A 16,817-nucleotide genomic window follows, 5' to 3' on the forward strand; every position below is an offset into this window, starting at 1 on the left:
GACCAATTAAATTTATAAACAAAATTCTTTACAAAATAACTTAGTAAATAACAAGCGATATAAGGGTTTCCATGTCTACATTTCTATGCTTGTGTTGCATTATTGCTATCGATTGTTGCCAAGTAATTTTTCTTGCGTTTTCGATGGTTAACTCCCTTCTCTAATAAAAACAAGTCAAAATAGTGATCTTATGCAATATACCGATAGTCGACTATTTAGCTGTTGGAGAAAAAAACTATTTCTTTTCTTATTGTTTCGCGATTTATGTGACGGCTCGAATGGGCGAGTCTACTCCAGGCTGACATTAAAAACTTGGCGAATGCTTGCTTTGTTCTCGACCCAACTCTGCGGGTATGAGGTTTTTTTAATACCCTTTGTTCTCAAAATTACATAAGCTAAGAATTTTAGGCGTCTGTACAAAAACTCGAAGATGAATCGACGTCTGCTCTAATAATATTTGTATAGGGAGTGATCGTGTGCGAATTGGAACAGCGCGTTGTCTGACAAGATCGAAATATAATCGAATGGCAGCTGAGGTGCCAATTTCCATAATCAGCCTTCTGAATAGATAATTATATGTAAGTGTTGTGCATGTTTGTTCAAAGTTTTTCTTTCACTGGTATCACCGTGTTTTTAACACCTCTAAAGACCTTGTCAGTGATGTGGCAACGGCAAAACCAGTTAAGAATCTCTACTAAGTGACACAAAATATACATTATTATTAAACAAGACATCCTTTTCACATTTGCGGTTAAGGTAACCGCGGCGACATGTGTGAAATGTGAAAGAACCCAATCAGCTTCATATAATCAAAAGTGACATTGAAAAAGTGATCGTGTTACGACGTTACTTATTTCTCGATTTTTTGCAAGTTTAATCTAGAAGTGTAGGAAAGGCGAAAGATTTTACAACTCGCGTTTTATAGGCCAGCATCACCGATCGTAAAACTGCCTCTTTGATTTGTTACCCAAGCACGAAACTGAAGGTATACTCATTTCAGATTTGCATTTACATTGCCTGTTTAATCTGCTATACATAAGTCGTAAGATTTTCAGCTACATGTAATGGACAACTTGAAAGTTATCTTGTGCGTTTTAATGGTGGAATTGGCCCACGGTGCGCGGAGTCAGCAGGCGCGGGCGCAAGCGCAGGCGTCGCGTGATCAAACCGGTTGTAGGGTAACATTGTTCATTATTCAAATTAGTGCGTGCCCTGTTATAATTCGAGGCAAACCTTTCCAACTGCGATTAGGTCCTTCAGACGTGCTGAGAACCTGTGGTTTGCGCGCAGCCGGTCCTTGGTTTTTGAATTATAAATTGTAGGTAGAGACAGGGCAATTTTAATTTCATTTTGAAACGCGGAGTTCTCGTATCCATATTCAGTAGCTCTCTCAATATTTAGCACAATTTTGTTATTTTTGTGCTTCGGCTAAGCAAGATAATTGTTTATTCACGTTTTACCAAAGAAAGTACCTGTTGCTAATCACTTCCTTAATGAACGTTTAAAAAATTGTGCATATTATGTGAAGATGAATTTGATATAAGCACAAACGAAATAGACTCATAAATGTCTCTAAAAATACCTCACCCAACATAAGCTTCCTATAAACAAGAAGAGAATGCAGTTTGAACAAAACTCTTTTAATGAGCACGTCATACGAGTCCCATACACACTTCCTAGTTGTACGCTGTCAGTGGAAGGGTATTATTATAAATGGCGTGTATAGAGCGTCGGCGACACCATGGCGGTCGTGGCTGTAGTGGCCATATTTTGGATTACTCTCCGTAAGAAAGCTTTTAAATTCCTAAATCAATATTAAGATATGGTTGCTATCTTTGAACAAGCCTTTAACAAGAAAAGTTTTGGTGCTCTAAAATATTACCGTCTTGCAATATGTCTCAATTGCTTGCAGCGTTGTTCGGAACTGTATACTACACAGTATGCAATTTCATTTTATGTCTTATGAAATTTAATTTTTCTTGAAAATTCGAGAACTTATTATGTCCACATAATCAAAGAAATCTTGGAGCTAGTAGTGTTGAGAACCGGTTCGAGAGTTCCTCGTGAGTGATCTGCGTTATTGGAACTATTAGCGAGCGGCAACGCCTTCTCTGCGTCACTCGAAAATACTGCTCTGTCGACATTGAGTGCATTATCTTTGTTATTTCCTTGTGTCTGAAGTTTATTATGTTACTGATAGCTGATTATATAAAATGACCTATTTATTTAATTTTACAGCAACACTTGGTTGTTCATTTTCCTCATTCTTCAGCTTCAAATTTAATACTTGAATGGAATGGAAGACGAAAAACTTTATGTTTGATGGTTCCTTAGGGGTATTTTTATTATAATTAAGTAAAGAAAAGTAAAACTAACTCTGGGTGAAAACTGAAAACTTATTTTACAAAGAATCTGTATGTTTAGAAAATTTATTACTGAGGTCAAGCTACCATTTTTTTTCATGTGTGCGACTTTTTAAGTAGACTAAAATTAATAAAATTGCCTTAGAACGTTACGCTTTTTTAAAACATTGTAAACAGCAGCTTTTCCGTATCGTTTGAATTGCGGACTGAAAAAGTGCTGTAACATTTATTTTCAATAATTTGCGATTAGACTTCGTTAAGTTCGGTTTTTCTACCGATCTCTTCTACGCAGCTAGCAGAATTGCATATAAACATCAAACACCAAAAATATGGAACAAATTGCTATTAGCCAATGTTTTTTCTCCGACATTTCCGATAAAACTTTAGTTTCCGTTATATTAATTAGTTATAGTACTACACACAGGCACGATTCCTTAATTACATCCCCTTTCGATAACAATTGGCCACAAAAATAGGCCAATGATTAATTCATTTCGCACAATCAGTTGTTTACAGTGCAGAGGAAAACCGCGGTGTTACGTTGAACTTAACTTAGTTAACTGAGCTATGAAGGATGTAGAAATTAATAGTGTCCGTTGAAGTTTTGCACAACGTTCTTGAGAAATTCTACATGAGTGTAATGGTGATTGTTAACTTTTCATGTGTCTGGGTTTAATTACGTCATTTGAGTCTTGGTTGTGGTTTTATAATATACAGGGTTATTTGTAAAATACTAACAACCTAGAATAAGTAAACTGAAGTGGCCATGGGCTGACCTGTTGAAGGACCGATAACCGATGGGGGAAGCGAGTTCTTGAGTAGCCAGATCGAGTAACGATTTGCGAAAGGATGCTGGCAGCAGATTTTTCTTTATAATGTCAAATGACTGAACGAACAAGTCGTGCGCCTGGTGGTAAGCTACACGCTTGTCCCTAACAGTTGCAGTGCCACTCAAAGTTTTAAATCGCAAAGATCTGAGGGGCACGGGCACTGCCCGTCACCCTGAGATATAAGTTGACAAGTCCTATGTGTCTGTAATTTCACCAGCACCCGTACCGCCAAGCAGTAATGCTGACTTTTGATGGTCCTTAGCTTGTCGCATACATCTGCTGTAGCAGCAGCAAAGCTCCTTGTAAAAGAGTTCAAATTCAAATTCAAGTTCAAAATAATCTTTTCATAGGTAAGCATTATTACATATGAAATCGTCACAAAGTTTAAACTCTACCGCTCATTCGTAAGGCAGATTCCCCTGAGAAGAATGAGCAAGAAATTCTAGGGGTTGCTCTTTGTAAATAACATTTGTACATATTCAACGTTTGTACACATTCAACTTTTACAATATATATTTTTTTTTCATTTGAAACATCAGAGATCGAGACTACCTCCATGAGCTAAACGGGTTACTACCACGGATTTTTGTCATCCAAGTACGCAGAAGTTGTACCTTTAGTGTAAAGTTTTTGTTTCACTATAGTTTTACACCTCGTGAAAGGCAAATTTTGTATATCAACCGGAATCTTGTTATAGAAGCGTATTGCCCCTTAAATGATTTTTTGACTTTGTGAAGACGACTATCAAGAAAAGCTAGTTTATTTTTATTCCTCGTGTTAATGTTATGTCTGTCACTATTTTTTTAAAACGAAATTACTATTCCTTTTAACATAAATTACATTTTCATAAATGTAATGTGAGGCTAGTGTAAGAATGTTAATTTCCTTAAACTTATCTCGCAAAGACATTTTGGGGCTCAGATTGTAAATTGCCCTAACTGCACGTTTCTGCAGGACAAAGATTCTATTGATATCGGCGGCATTACCCCAAATCAAAATGCCGTTCGTCCAGGTAAGTACTGCCACCTCAACTATTTTAGCCGCCAAGCATTAATGCCTTCATTACTGCGTTCCGGTTTTGACAGGTAAGAGTGCTGGTGAAATTACAGGAGCATCGAACACAAGTACGATGCGCCTGTAACGCAAGTCCTTAGGTGACGGGCGCAATTGCAATGCCCTCAGATATTTGTGACTTAAAGCTCTGAATGGCACTCCAGGCTCACGACTTCTTCGTTCTGTCACTTGGCATCATAAAAAAAAATTCGGTCGGTTGAACTGTCTATCTGCCGGTTCGAATGTAATAAACATATTCTGCAAATTTCGCATGTACTTACATACTTTGCCATCAGACATGTAGTGAAGGATTTACTGTATCTAGAAATGAATTCGCACATTTTTCCTAATCTAACTCAAAAATGTCAAGATATAGTAGGTAGTAGTTTATAAAAAAAGACTTCTGCAATTTGCATTAATTCTTAATGTTAAGATCGAATTTAATAAGGCAGAGTTCTACCGTGTTTCACAAAAAAGAAGTTTCTTGCCATTCAAATTCGTTAATTTAAAGTGCATAAGTCTGAAAAAGTACTAATTAATGTAAAATTTGGCGTAAGTAATTTTTTATCAATGAACACGTAGTTACGCCTATGTTTTCATAATTGGCGGTAATAATGAGATACGTATTATACGAGAAAAAAATTGAATATGTAATTTTTTTATGTAGGTCAATAAAAGATAAGAGTAAAGTACAAAAAGCATTATGTGACCAAAGATAATGCGAAACCCACATTTTTTATTCCGTCACAGCGACGGAAGTTTGATAACTCTCTAACATTGAACCGGCGTTCGACTAATCAACAGCTTTTTTACTGGTATTCTGTTGTAATGAATACTTGATTGCGAACGTATAAAAAATTAAGTTGAACACTTAAGGACTACTAGTCTTACCATTAAGCGCAATTCCTGTACCATGTTCAAACTTGTTTCATTCTCGTAAACAACATCACCGGGTCGTACCGTAAGCTGGAGGTAATGGGAGACGGGTTGCAAATAGGCCTATCCATATTGTTTTATTGCAAACCTTCATTATTTGCCAGGTGTCTCGCGGTCTCGTCAAGTCAATCCTCGGACCAACCTAGACAACATATTTTCTTTTAATACGGTGTCTTTTTAAAATATCCTTGAAGATTAAATAGAACATTTTATATTGCAATACACGTTTCAATATCTAGATTTAGTTTTCTTTTAAAAAATACCTGGGCCCTACTTTACGTGAACACAAAGATAAGAGCCTTGTTCCTACGCAGGTATAATAACATTTCTGACAAGCCGATATAGTTTTAAGTTTCGTAAGTATCTATTTCTGCCGCCCAGCTGTAACGGGAGCATTGCTGCTTTATTTCGGTTTGAAGGGTAAAGGTGCTGGTGAAATTACAGGCACATGGAACTTGTCAACTTATTTCTCAACGTGATGGGAGCAGTAGCAGTGCCCCTCAGATCTTTGCGATTTAAAGCTCTGAATGGCACTGCAAATGTTATCGACAGGCGTGTAGCTTAGCATCTGGCGCACGACTTGTCCGTCCCGTCACTTGATATTATAAAAATATAAAGTAAATAAAATTAATATGAGGAGATGTATTTTAAACAAAGTGATTGTGTGCCATTCATGAGAAACTAGTTATTTAAGGACAAGAAATAAGAAGAAGAAGAATTTTGACCACGCTGTTAAAATTTGTGTTTTTTTTTATCCTAGTCTAACACTCATCTTCATATTTTGTAAAATAGAGAAAACATAAGAGTATTTATCAAGTGCAGTGAGCTCCACTGCCGCAAAGAGTTCCGGTACAAAATTCATTACTTGAGTCGGTAAGAAATGATGCGTAAACGCGGTTACGTGATAGTTAGGTAACAAATAGGTGCATGTAATATTTCGCTTAGATATAACGCTGTAAAATATGAGTTGAGGAAGTTGTTGCGTTTTCAGCGTATATAAGATAACGTTTCTTATTTTCTGATATATTTTAAATTACCTACACAAGCTCGGTTTACGTACGGATACAGAAAAAAAAACACAAATATTAGGTACACTGATTGTTTCAGTGTGACACTTTTGAAGTGGGTGGTCTCATAACACTTCAACTAGTGTCGTTAAGATATGAATTATTAATGATATCACAAAAAATACTTTAGTAAATATTTTCATTCAATTCAATAAATAAGTACTATTTTTAGTGCGACAACCATTGACTTACAAATAAATGGACGACGGGTCTAATACAAAAACCGCGAAAAAATGTCCCAAGTCAACCTATTTAAACATAGTGACATGTCAAGGAATATGAAAAAGCTAAAACGTTGAATTTAAATTGTAATGTCACCGCAGTACTGTCTAATTTTGCTTGCTTCGCTGTCAGTCGAACAAACGAAGACTAGAGCGTGATTGATGCTCGGTATACGATTTTAACGCCCTATAAGTTCGTTTTTAGCGCGGACCCGACGTCCATATAATTGTAAGTCAATGGCGACAACATATTATTTATGATAACATGCTTGCTTACACGTATGCAATATCAATAAACAATGGCATAGTCAGAGTAAACAATTTTATTTCGTAGAAAATATAATACAAAAACAATGATTGTTATAAAAAAAAATATTAAATTATTCTCTCAATTCATTTTTTTTCTGGTGAATATATTTTTTACTTTACTGGATTTTCTTGTTCAATCAGCGCGTGACCGTTTGAGTTTTGGCAATAAGTATTTACAAAGTGTAATTCAATATTCGTAGTATTGGTTTAGTTAATCTGTGACTAACTGGTTGGCATCAAGCGTGACGTGTGCGACCAATTGCGACTATGCACGAAAACTGGTGTTCTTTTTTCTTTTATTGCACTTGTGATTCTCAAACTTAAAGCTTAAGCTTAACATTCAGCAAAACAGAAAAGTAATTAACTTGCTATCAATTTGAGAACAATACTTTTGCTCACTTAGCTCACTCAACTTATATCATTTTGCGCCTAGATTTCTAGCAGCAAACTGATAGAAAAATTCTACATCCTTGTAAGTCTGTCAACCTTGAAAGGCTAAACTTTAATCTGTTCCACTCAGGAAAAAACCTACAAATTGACGAATTTCAAATCAAATATAAATGAAATGACTCGATACCTATCAACTCAGTGACTTCAAAACGTAATTAGAACAATTACAAAGGTTTTTTTATATAAAACTTATTTAAAGAAGGACGCAACAGATTGAGAACTGGTGAATTGCGTGTGGTAGACAGAATTCGTACACGATTACCGTACGCGCGTTGTTGGCAGTGTGTCGTAATTCAGTAATTTGTGTAATTATTACACAATCACAGTAATATCGGGTTAATTAGACAGCGATACTGCCAACAATAGAATCATACGAGAATGTACTGAGAAAAACTGAGCGCACTCCGAGAAAAGTGGCACGTTTACCAACAACCATTCAAATTACTTTTTTATTATATTTCTGCATTGTTTCATTTACGATTTCTGAAGTAGCCCATGTGATAATTTCCTTAGTAAATATAAATTAATATTATTATTATTGTTAACCACCTTGTTCAAGGCATACTGCCAAATTTTCAACACGTGCAGCCAGTGGGTCTAGTGCACTAGTACAACACTGGATGCCTTACGAATACAATATAATAATATGCTGCTGGGGTTAGCCCGATTCTGCAGCGCATCAGGTATATTTGCCGAGACTCGCTTTGTTAGTTTCCACACTATTCTGCGTAATTAGGTAGCGTCGGTGATGCAGCACGTGCGTTACAACTCCAGCAGTTCCTGAACACAATTCTGGAGCGGGTAGATCGCCCGATAATAATGCACTGGAATGCGTGTCAGATGCGTTCTAGAGTCGCCTTATATAATATTAAATACTTAATTAAATTGTATTGTTACTAACATAGAATAAGAAAATGTTACTAACAAAATATGAACATTAGTTTGAAATAAATGATGAGTTTGTTATAATTATTAATACAAAGATCGAACACTTAGAAAAAACACTCAGAAAAAATTCCTTCGATCCGGTCGGATTCGAACCGACGTCTTCTTGCATACCGTGCCAGACGCTATACCAACTAAGCCACGGAACGAACCAACGGACCTCACGAATTTTTCTATGTGCTTGCGTCGTGTCTTTGTACTTGGTCTTTCAACGACTTTTTAGTCGTAGCGCCATCTATGAGAAATCTATGACAGATTAATCATCCAGTTAGTACCTTTACAATTACCAGTCCTGGGGAGAGATGTCGCTATTCACTGTATTAATAAAATTTTTATTGAATTGATATTCAATTATTTTTTGTGAAATTACTCCTTATTACTTTTTTCTGAGTGTTTTTTCTAAGTTTTCGATCTTTGTATTAATAATTATAACAAACTAGTGGAGTAATTTCACAAAAAATAATTGAATATCAATTCAATAAAAATTTAATTAAATGATGAGTATTATTATGCTGAATAACTTCACATCAAATAACTAAACGTTCCACACACATTTTCTAAAAATTATGACAGACTGCACGTAGAATTGCATTTCTGTAACGTAATATAATAACAACGTGTCTAATATTGCATAAATGTTTCAGGCAATGTAATCATTAGCAACTTCTTTACCAACGTTTACCCTAAAAAATGTGCTTATAAGTTTTAAGTGTAAATTGTTTCTTGTTGTGTTGAAAAAACTTTGTATCTACTGTTGAAATATCTCATTATCAAGCCACGACGTTGGCTAAAATAGTTATGTAATCTAGTTTTATATCATTACGTGAGGATTGACGAAATCTTACTCGGTCATTATTGCTATGACTCGACTGATAAGACAAGAATAGTAGTGTTCTATTTTACTTGCGATGAGAACATATTTATTAATAGCTATTTATCATTTTGTAATGCTTTCAGGATGAGGATGAAACGCATAAAAAATAATAGGAATTAGGAATGTAAATAAAGTTTGCAAGTTCGGTCTCCTGTACTATGAACATAGAACATTAATGTTTAATAAATGTCGGTGATAAAAAACGTTTATTAATTGAGCACATTTTAACTTTCCGTCCGTTAGGGAAGATTAAGGACAAACGTAATTGAATTTAAAAAAGAAGTAGGTATTTTTTTTATAATCTTACATGACGGGATGAACAAGGCGTGTGCCGCCGGTCCATAACAGTTGCAGCGCCACTCAGAGCTTTATATCGCAAAGATCTGAGGGGCACTGCCACTGCGCCAGTCACCCTAAGAAATAAGTTGGCAAGTCTCAGATGCCTGTAATTTCACCAGCACCCTTACCCTTCTAAACCGGAACGCAGTAATGCTAACATTACTGCTTGGCAGCAGAAATAGGTAAGGTGGCAGTACTTCCCAGGACGAACTCTTTCACAAGGAGCTGTACTGCTGCAAAGCTTAATCTATTTAAGGCTGGGTACCGCTTACATAATATTTTCTATCGCATAATGAAAAAAAAAATCGTTATTAATTAGCATTATTATTAATATACATATATTTAAAATATGTACCACCAAAAATAAAACAAGATTAATTAATTAATCTTTTTAAGATTCTACTTGACTTCAACATTTAAAAATCAATTCTTATAACATTACTGTTGTGAATTACGCTATGTGAAATTGTGTTTTATGTTATTATTAATTTAATAAAAATATGTAATTAAATTAATGTAACATTTATATAATAATTTCATAATCTGATTTTAAGTAATTCAACTGACTCTAAAAGGATATATGAGCGGTCTCCCGTGGACCGCTATATTGGCCTGAGTGTGATTATAATGATATTGTAATCAAGAAAAAAAGAGAAAGATTTTGTTGAAATCGTTATCTTGTTTCCAAAAATGTTACCAGCTTATAGATTTTACCACAAAATATAAGGAAATAGTAATTTAGTTAATTATTACGTTGGGCAGTAGTAAAATAGTTACTAAGGTAAAATACAGAAAGTTTTGTTTACCCATAGGAATTTTGAGTTATTTACAAAATAATCTCGTAGAAACATCGCCATGACGGTACAATGCTGCATGACGGCAAAACGTGAAGATGCTGGTTTTTTTCTAAGATGTGCAGTGAGCTCTACATGAATATAGACGTGTGACCTACTGTGTATGTCTGACATTTTAAACGTTATTACTAAATTATTATTCATTTTAGTTTTGACAACCCAGAAGTCCGCTTGTTGAGAGCAATATAGCTGCACTTGGCCTTTCCTTGTATAATTTATCAATATCTTTCATTAAGGTATGGTGGTCAGCTGACAGAAGCATTTTTATTCGAATGTCAATGAGGTACAATTGATTGAAATCAGAAGGTAGGTTCTTCCTCTTAACCTTCAACAGTACTTTGTTGTTGTAAAGTGATGTACAACATTTTATGAAACCGGATTAGACATTAACTTTATTTGAAATAAATATTTATAAATAAATAAAATAAAAAGACAAAAAAGAGCTAAATTGACGTCGTTGTCTGTCTTTGTATGTATTTGGTATTGGTATTGGTATTGGTGCAACGGGCTAGTTTCCGCAACTCGACGTCGAGGCGCCTATTTTGCGTGTGGTGAGTGCAGGATCCTACTCGTGCCACCCAAGCTCCTCCAGGAATTTCAGCAGCCTCTTCGGTTTTCTGAAGACTTCGGGGAGCGACCTCGGCACTCCAAGGTACTTTGCCCTGTAGTTGGCCACACCGGAGCACTCTAGTAGGATGTGTGCGGCCGTTTCCTCCCCCTCCATGCACGCTCTGCATAGAGGGCTGTCCGTGATACCTAAATTTAAAAGGTGTTTATTGTATGGGCCATGACCCGTTAGAGCGGCAGATAGAGTGCGCAGCTCTTGTCTTTCAAGTTTGAATAATTTACGAGATAGACTGGCGTTGAGGGTTGGGAATGCTTCCCTAGCCTGTCTACAAACGTAAGGGTTGTCCATATGTTATTATGAGAAGATTTTGTACCTTTGAGTATAGTTGTTCTTGACCATTGGTAGGGGAGGGACACTATGGGTTCCGGCCCTACAACATCCGTCTCCGGCCCTTTTCTAGCTAGTTCGTCTGCTGCGTCGTTGCCACGTGAGCCGCTGTGTCCATTAATCCACTGTAGAGTTACGTGGTTGTGTGTACATACCTCCATGAGTGCTTGATGGCATTCATATATAAGCACTGTGTTAATGTCATAGCTGCTCAGTGCTTGTAGTACTGACATGCTGTCGAAGAGTATTCGAATGGAGTGATTCTTTAATCTTCTCGCTATTATTGCTTCTGTTGCCAACTTGATACCCATACATTCAGCCCGGAATACTGTGTTGTGGTCACCAAGCGGTGTTCATATTCTGATATTGAGGTCTTCTGAGAATACCCCAGTACCTGTTCCTGAGTTTGTTTTTGATCCGTCAGTGAATACGCGGACCTCTCTGAGGTTTAGTCCTTCGTTGGGATCTTCAAACAATTGTATCCTGAATTTTTTTTCAAAAATGTATTGTTTTGGGATCCTATCCACAGTCGCCTCCAGTAGCGGTTCCTCTTTGTCTAATTTGTAAAGTATATCTGTAAAGGCCGGCTCTCTTTAGTCGCACTGCTGTTGACGCCGCTTCCTGTCTGATAAACAGTGGGAGGGGTCGCAGGTCCAGCATCGCTTCGAGCGCCGCAGTTGGAGTTGTCCTCATGCAGCCGGTCGTCGCCATGCATGCTAGCCTTTGGAATTTGTCCAGCTTGTTAGTTGCAGTCGTCAGCTTGGTTCGTGGCCACCAGGCTATCGCGCCGTAACTAATCATAGGTCTTATCACCGTTGTGTAAAGCCATAGAGTTATCTTGGCTGTAAGTCCCCATTGTTTACCTACCATTCTACGGCATTGCCAGAAGGTGATAGTAGCTTTTTTTTTAATTTTGTTGTCCAGGTGTTTGTTCCAGTTCAACTTGTTGTCCAGTATTACTCCCAGGTACTTGATATCGGTTGATAATTGTATTTCTGTACTAAAGAGTTTGGGTAGTAGGTAGTTACCCAGTAATCTTTTGTTTGTAAACATTACTAGTTCTGTTTTTGTTGGGTTAACCGTTAGTTCATATGCTCTGCACCATTTTTCCACAATCCGGAGTGCAGCTTGTGTAATGTCACAGAGTGTACATGCATAATTGCCTGTTATCAGTATGGCTATGTCATCAACGTATCCTATTGTATAGAAATGTTCCTTGTTTAGGTTGGTGATGAGATCATTTACGACCATGTTCCATAGCAGAGGCGACAGTACTCCTCCTTGAGGCCCTACGGCCCATGGGGTCTCATTCGCTGTTGTTCTTATTGTTCTTTGTTTGAGGATGTTGCTAATCCAGCTGATCAGCACTTCATCCACCTCGTGTCTTCTTAGTGCTGATTGTATGCTGGAGAAGTTGGTTTTATCAAAGGCTCCTTCAATATCTATAAAGATGCCTAGACAGATTGCCTTGCTTTTAAGGGCCTCTTCTATGTTGCCGACAACGGCATGTAGGGCCGATTCGGTGGACTTGCCTTGGCAGTATGCATGTTGGTTTCCGTGTAATAGAATGTTCTTTAGGGCTCCGTCCCTCAGTTCTCTGTCACATTGCCTCTCTAGCGTCTTCAAAAAGAACGATGTGAGGCTGATCGGCCTGAAGGATTTTGCATCAGTGTAGTCGGTTTTACCTGGTTTCGGTATAAAAATAACTTTTACCTCACTCCAGCTATGGGCACATAGCCGAATGCTAGACAGGCCCGAAAGATGTCGACCAGGCGCTGGGCCAGTGTGTTCCCACCCCATTGTAGGAGTGTGGGAAAAACTCCATCTTGGCCCGGAGCTTTGTATGGTTCGAATGTGTTCACTGCCCATTTTGTTTTTTCGTATGTTACTACTTGTTCAGCGTATCGCCAGTTTCGGGTCGATGTATTGTAGCTCATTTCGTCGCGCCTGTCATCCCGGACGAACCTGCATCCTGGGAAATGTGCTTCCAGTAGGGTTCTTTCCGTTTCTTCAGAGGAAGTTGTGAATGTGTTGTTTGTTTTACGTATTGAACCTAGTTCAGTTGCATTTGAGTTCGCTAGGATTTTTCTTACTCTGTTTGCTTGTGCACAAGACGGGATGTTCCCGCAGTAGCCTCGCAATGACGCGGTGCTCCTGAATCGCATGCGTTTCTTTAATTTGGATTTGGCCGTCTTGTAGTTTTCCCAGTCCCCATGCGCATGTGTTCATTGCTCTATTGAAGTGTCTCCTTACTCTTCTTCGCAGCCTCTCAAACTCAGGCCCCCACCATTGGTGGCCTTGTCGCGGGGCTGAGTCACTTAGTGGGCATGCGGAGTTGTAACTTTTCAATATGTTTGACGTTAGTTCTTTAACCTGTATTTCTATCTGCGCTGTGTCCAGCAGTCTTCCCGGTGCTACCGGTTTCCCCAGGCTCTGGTGTAGTTTGTCAGTGTACATTTTCGTTTCGGTTGTTGTACTTTGATAACTGTTTCTAAGTTGAATCTTATCCATCTGTGGTCCGAGAGAGAAGCTTCTTCGGACACGTGCCAGTTATAGACAAGATTCGCTGCGCCGTCTGACGCTAGGGTTAGGTCTATGATAGTTCTACATATTTTATTTACAAAAGTTGGTGTTGTACCTTTATTGAGAATCTGAAGGTTAGTTGTAAATAAGTATTCTGTTAAGTTCTTACCTCTGTCATTTGCGAGTTCCATGCTCCACATCGGATGGTGGGCATTAGATTCAGTGGCCACGACAATGTGCTGGCCGTTCTGCTCGCAGTGATTGATTAGCTGTACCATTTCCTGTGGTGGTGGCACATCAGTCTCCGCCATATAGACAGAGACGAGCACCACTTCAGGCAGGCCCGTGGCCGCGTCAGCTAGAAGCTTTACGGCGCACAGGTCTCTGGAACAGAATTGTGTTAGTGGCTGTATGTGTAAATTGTTTGAGTAATATATACATGTCCGTGGTTTATCTGAGATAGCAGTGGATAGTAGCTTACCTCTGAGATGTGACAGTCCATTTATTTGGCCGCGGGCGCCGATCCACGGTTCCTGAATCAGTGCCACGGCTGTGTCGTTTGCCTCCAACCACTTCCGAAGCTGAACCGTTGCGGTCTGACTGTGGTGGAGGTTGCACTGGATGACGGTACAATTATGTGAATCTATAACAAAAGTCTCGTCTGTAAAATATTTAGGGGTAATGGTCGACCAACGCTTATCGTGGCAACGCTTATCATATAGAGCTAGTAAAAACAAGAATCAGGAACCTTATATGGATTTTTAAAAAACTTAGACATGTACTTACTAAAAAACTTATAAAAGATATTTACATACAACTAGCACAATCGGTTATATGTTACTGCTTGCCGGTTTCGGGAGGTGCTAATAAAACTAACTTTTTACTCCTAGAAAGGGCTCAACGGTCCTTGTTAAAGGTAATGTATTTTAAACCTTATATAGTTCCTACAGAATCCCTTTACCTAGAAACGAATGTTCTTACCGTCAGGAAGTTATATGTTTTACATACAATCCTTCGAGCTCATAAAGCTCTACACTTTAATCCTGCACTTCTCCAGAGACGGCGTCATTACCAGGTAGCTCCCGAGATTAGGGTACGTACGACGTATGTTCAAAGACAATTTATAAAATTATCCACCTATCTATACAACCTTGTGAACAAAGAAACCAATATTTATTGTAAAGCTTCCCGGGAAGGTAAAAAGATACTAGAGGATTGGCTAAAAATAAAAACGTATGATGACATTGAGGCTCTAATAAGGATTGGTGAGTAACCTTCTAAAATAAATAAATAAATGCATAATAAATTAAACCAATATTTATTTACACAACCAGATATGTAGTACTTATACGTTCTGTTACGCACGCAAGCACACACATACACACGCACACACACACATACAAACACACACACACACACACACACACACACACACACACACACACGCGCGCGCGCACACACACACACACACACACGCGCGCACACACACACACACACACACACAGACTTACAGACTGACACAGACATATACCATACATACACATTAACTATCCGCATCTTTCTTAGTTTTATTTTAGTTCAATATTTACGGATAAAAAAATAAATAAATTGTAACCCTGAGGAGCGGGGCTTCTAACACAAGTAACTTCTACTTACAAGTAGCCCCAACAATGGATACTGTAATTACTTTTATCTAGTAAAATTATTGGGCGAGGGGGATACAGCCATCAGCCGATAGCAGTACGTCGTCCTCATCCTCGCTCAGGCAGATGTCTCCCATCGTCGACACACTCGTCCTCACTATTGGACGCCACCGTATGGCTGGCGACGTCCACAGGGACGGGGGTCAGGGAGGGCCCTTTTCCTGCTCTGGTGAAGCCAGTGGAGGTAGAGGGCACCGGGATGGCATCTGTTATGTTGGTCGATGTACCTGCCTTTTCAGGCGGCACATCCGTGTAAACTCCTCTTCTTGACCTGAATCGGAGGTAGACCGTGCCCAACTGAAAAGTAAAGCCATGCCTCACTATAACAGGTCCTCAGGTAGGCTTACCACCACAAAGGTGTTTCCCTGTTGCTGTTGCAACCTGTGGACAACCCATCTGTGGACCTCCGCCCACTTATTCTGCCAAGTGAGCAAGTGACCGATACGGCGGGCTTCCTCCAATGACCGGGGATCAGCAGTCCACAGACCACCCTCCGGGGAGCCTCCACCCCATTTTTTAATGAGAGGGGCTCCCCGGTGGGCAGCCTGATGGTACTGATTGCGTCCTATAGCCATTAGAAGGTGGCGTTGTCCTGGCACCACAGCTTTAGGGACCCGTCGCTAAAGACAGGTTTACCTCGGAACTGTGGGCCGACGTCCTCCTCACCGCATCCTCTGCTCCTTGAGAGAGGCGCTCACATGGAGCTTTCTGTATCATATCTGAATCAGGGCTCCTTATGTAACCAGTCTTGGCCGAGGTGATCACCGCTAGAAGTTCCGGTGCGGTAGCCTATACGTAGACGTATAGTACGTAGTATACGTTCTGGACTGGGCGGGCCTCTCGACTTTTTGCCTTTTGTGCTCGCCTCTTGGAGAAAATGTCTCGTCGAGACGGGGACGTTTGGCATAGGTCGAAGACCTCTGTGCCTTCTGCGTTTGTTGGTTCCTTGGGGGGAGGGGGGCCCTTCCAGGGGCGTGCGAGTCCGGTGTGCTACTAGCTTCCGAATGGATCAACCATATACAACATACACACTCATAGCCCTGCACTAGAGAGACCTTTGTTTTTGTTTTTTTTTTGTTTGGTAATAGGTACGTAAAAAAATAAAATATATACAAAATATTTGCATGTATTCGGTGTAACCGACCTCAGGGTCCTTAGAAAATTCTGTTTGCAATGTCAGACGCCATTGCAACTAAAAACTTCGAGTTTGTTCTCAAACATAGTGCCACTGTAAGCTATTTTACCGTCGCTAGTCCTAATGTTACTATTATAAAAGTGTCCAGCTAATATTCGTTTCTATGCTTATGAGCACCTTTCGGGAGTATTTCATAAGTTAGCACATGATATCGTCAAATTTATTTTAACTATCTATTATTATTCACTCGTGAGACAGAT

The sequence above is a fragment of the Hyposmocoma kahamanoa genome, unplaced genomic scaffold (assembly GCF_003589595.1).
Source record: "Hyposmocoma kahamanoa isolate Upper Pololo Valley unplaced genomic scaffold, ASM358959v1 95, whole genome shotgun sequence".
In the NCBI taxonomy this organism is placed as follows: domain Eukaryota; kingdom Metazoa; phylum Arthropoda; class Insecta; order Lepidoptera; family Cosmopterigidae; genus Hyposmocoma; species Hyposmocoma kahamanoa.